This window comes from Sorex araneus, chromosome 2, assembly GCF_027595985.1.
Source record: "Sorex araneus isolate mSorAra2 chromosome 2, mSorAra2.pri, whole genome shotgun sequence".
Lineage (NCBI taxonomy): Eukaryota > Metazoa > Chordata > Mammalia > Eulipotyphla > Soricidae > Sorex > Sorex araneus.
In genome coordinates, this window is record NC_073303.1 from 217,704,192 (window position 1) to 217,708,786 (window position 4,595).

Below are 4,595 nucleotides of genomic sequence, written 5' to 3' on the forward strand. Positions count from 1 at the left end.
GGGGAGGGGAATAGGGTGGGAGGGGGTGGGAGGGATGATGGGGTCAACAGTGGAGAATGGGCACTGGTGGAGGGATAGATACTCAAGCTGTATATAACTGAAACACAAGCATGAGAATATGTAAACCTGTATCTGTACCCCCACGGTGATTCATTAATAAAAAAATAAGATAAAAAGGATGCTACATATTATTTCTATCTTTATTTTGTTGAGAGATTTTTTATCATTAATAGACGTTGAATACTGTCTAACGCTTTCTCTGCATTAATTTATATGCTCATATGATCCTTATTTTTCCTTTAGTTAATAGGATATATCATATTTATTAATTTGTATATGTTAACCCAACCCTGTATCCCTAATATTCACATAATAAAGAATCCAGATGGGGGGGGAAATAGAAAGGGGAATAAAAGCTGGTGAATAAATAATAGCTGAGAAGTTCTTTAATTTAGGGAGGGAGAAGAAGAAGCCCAGATAGCTCCAAACAAAGCAAAAAAACAAACGAACACTGCAATCAAACTGTCAAGAATCAAAGCGAGAGACTGACTCCTGAAAGAAGCCAGAGAGAAGCAAAAGCACATACACAGAGGAACCCCCATAAGACTCAAATCCAATTTCTCCAGTGAAATTCGATGAACAAGAAGGGAAACAAATATATCCAAAGTGGAAATGGCGGAAAAAAACCTCCAACCAAGAATCCTCTACCCTGCTAGGTTATCATTCATATTTGAAGGAATAATTTTTAAAAAAAAGTTTACAAACAAACAGCTAAAGACATTCGTAGCCTCTAAATCAGCTCTGCAAGAAATGAACTTTTTAAAAAAATATATTTATTTTTGCTTTTTGGGTCACACCCAGGGATGCACAGGGGTCACTCCCAGCTCTGCACTCAGGAATTACCCCTGGCGGTGCTCAGGGGACCATATGGGATGCTGGGAATCGAACCTGGGTCGGCTCCGTGCAAGGCTAATGCCCTACCCACAGTGCTATCGCTCCAGCCCCAAGAAATGAATTTAATTTGTCTTCTCTAAAAGGCAAGGTATCCCACTCAGAGAAATTAAGATACACTAAAAGAAAAAAACATAAAATGAGGGAAAGGATTGCTCTAAAAAGGACTCCACAAAGAGGGGGTGGGCTGAGTCTGAGACCACCTGCAAAAGCCCTGGTACCCACACCCACACATCACGGCTGCAGCCATGCCAAGGGCTCAACTCCACTTTTTAACAATATTTTCTGCAGGGTTAATACTAACACCAAACCTCAAAAAACTTCAGGTAGTCCCCGTGTCCAGGCTGAGAACAGGGGTCTTTTCAACTCACAGGCCTAGACCATAGATTCTAAAGTGCAGCCACATATGAGACCACGAGACACCTCCAAATTTATCGATACTGAAATTCCAGTAGGAGCACACTAAATTACATGGGAAAGTAGCACAGAAGCCAACTAAACTCAACAAATAAAAACAATAACACTGAAGGCTCAATTAGCAACAACTTACTCAATCTTTACACAAAGATTTGACAACCCCATGGGGAGATATAACAATTTTCACACATTTTCTGTTACTGAAGTATTGTGCATAATTCCCTTAGCCATTTAGTTGCAACAAGCAATATAAAATAAATGATTGTGTGTCTGCTAAGGGGTCAGGCTTGGAGGGTGGTTTGGTAAATGGAGACCGTGGTGGAGGGAAGGTCAATTTGGTGATGGGATTAGTGTTCAAACATCAAAAGTCCGTAACAGGGGCTGGAGCAATAGCACAGTGGGTAGGGCGTTTGCCTTGCACGCGGCCGACCCCCCGGGTTCGATTCCCAGCATCCCATATGGTTCCCTGAGCACCGCCAGGGGTAATTCCTGAGTGCAGAGCCAGGAGCAACCCCTGTGCATCGCCGGGTGTGACCCAAAAAGAAAAAAAAAAGTCCATAACAACTGTATTATGAACAACTTCGTAAACCACAGTATTTAAATAAAGTATCTTATTTTCCCAGGGACTGCCCCTGGCGCCCTGTAATCTCATCAACGGCCAACATCCAGAGACTTAAAAGCAAGCTCCTGGAAGAGAGCGATGCAGAGAGTCTATTGCCCTCCCGCCTGGCTGTCTTCCCCGGGGCCCCTCGGAGGGGGTGGGCTCCAGCTTCCCTCCCTGCCCTGAGCAGAGCTCCTGCGGCCAAAGACCTCCGGAGCCTAGCCATAGCCATGCTCAAGGCCCCTCTCCACTTGTTCAGACGAGCCTCACACATGAAGGTACTGGCAGAGGAACCCAGGTGTGTGGGACCCGGGGCTGAGATTTCCAAGCCTGCTCGGATCGGGACTGGGCCTCTTCCGCCCAGATTTCCCATTTTCCAGTATCTAGGCGGTCACACCCAGGGACTGCCCCCGGCACCGTGTAATCCCACCAATGGCCAACATCCAGAGACTTAAAAGCAAGCTCCCGAAACCTCACAGCCGCCGAGACATCTTATAGCCTACTTCTCCCTCTGGGAGAACTTGGCAAGCTACTGAGAGTTTCCTGCCCACATGGGAGAGCCTCGCAAACTCCCCAAGGTGTATTCATATGACAAAACCAGTAACAAGCTGGGTTCATTCCCCTGACCCTGAAAAAGCCTCTAATGCGGCACTGTTGGGAAGGACGAGTAAAGAGAGGCTGCTAAAATCTCAGGGCTAGGACGAATGGAGACGTTACTGTGACTGCTTGAGAAATTCGATGTTCAACGGGATGATGATGATGATGATGATTTTATTTTCCAAAAAAATGACTCCACAAGTTAACTCAAGGGTCAGAAAAATAGTACATCAGGTAAGGCTTACATATGGTCAGTACCTGATTCAATCCTAAGCACCATATATGATCCCCTGGGTCCCACCAGGATTAAACACAGATATAGGAGTAACCCCTAGCACTGCATGGTATGGCCCAAACCTCTCTCTCTCAAAATCAATGAACTCAAGATTTACTTGCTTTTTGGATAAGGAGTGAGAAGGACCCTCCCTACGACAGGGCCAGCAGTCCGAAGTGAGAGCCATGAATGTGGTTCACGGGATTACCCAAGCCATTCTGTGGTTTGGCTTCCAGTACAACCCTGCAATTCTCAGGGGACCGTGTTGTGTCAGAGATCAAACCTCAACTGGCCGTATGTAAGGCATACCTCTTATCCTCTGTTCTATCTCTCCAGCTCCTAGACCAGCTTGCTTGAGTTTTGAAAAGTAAATTAAGGGGCCAGAGAGATAGTGCAGTGGGTGGAATGTTCGCCTTGCACACAGCCAAGTGGGGCTCAATCCCTGGCACCCCATAGGGTCCCCAGAACACAACCAGGAGTGAGCCCTGAGCACCACTGAGTGTGCCCCCCCCAAAAAAAAGGGAGATTAAGGACCAGGAATATGGCATAGTGTTAGAGCACTTGCCCTGTATGTGAGAGGCCCTAGGTGTGGATGCTAGAATCACATGGTGCTTTGGGCACTTCCCGGAGCAATTCCCAAGCACCAAGTCAGGAGTGATCCTCAAGTACAGCCAGATACCCCAAAACCAAAATCCAAAGGGGTATATGTTTAGAACTTTAGACTACATGGTACTTAGAAGAAACTAACAAGAAGCAAATAGAAGCAGATTACTACGTTAGAAATATCAAAGTGCAAGTAGAGAAAATAAGGGAAAGTCAAAGAGACAAAACAAAATCAAACTGTTCATTGTCACTGTCATCCCGTTGCTCATCGATTTGCTCGAGCGGGCTCCAGTAGCCTCTCCATTGTGAGACTCGTTGTTACTGTTTTGGGCATATCGAAAACACCACGGGTAGCTTGCCAGGCTCTGCTGTGCGGGCGGTATATACTCGGTAACTTGCCAGGCTCTCCGAGAGGGGCAGAAGAATCAAACCCGGGTCAGCTGCGTGCAAGGCAAACGCCCTACCTGATGTACTACCGCTCCAGGCCAAACACACAAAATCCTCAAAGAAAATAGCAACAAATTCCCTTACATATTTGAATAAATGTCAATGGATTGATCCCTGTTCAAAATGTACAGAATGCCTTGATGGATCAGGAAATAAAATCCAAGCTTCTGCTGCTTACAAAAGACAAACTTTGGGGCTGGAGCCATAGCATAGCGTGTAAGGCGTTTGCCTTGCACACGGCTGAACCGGGTTCAATTTCCAGCATCCCATATGGTCCCCTGAGCACTGACAGGAGTAATTCCTGAGAGCAGAGCCAGGAGTAACCCCATCGCCGGGTGTGACCCAAAAAGCAAACTTCAACATTTTCAAAGAACTAGAAAACAAACAAAAAGGCAAATGACGCTTGGGAAAAAAAAAAATCAGGGGGCCATACTTATTTCAGACAAAATAGACTTTAAATGACAGAAGACAGAAAGAAAAAAGGAGCTCTTTTGTGTTGATAACGGGATTAATACAATAAGATAACTTAACTCTTTTCAACCAGAGGCCAGTATAACCTGAACATCAAAAAAGACATCACTGAGAAAGAAAATTAAAAACCAATATCCTTGATAAACACAAATATACAGACTCTCAACAAAATCTTAGTGAACCAAACTCAAAAATACATCAAAAGACTCACAAAACCATGATCTAGTAGGATTT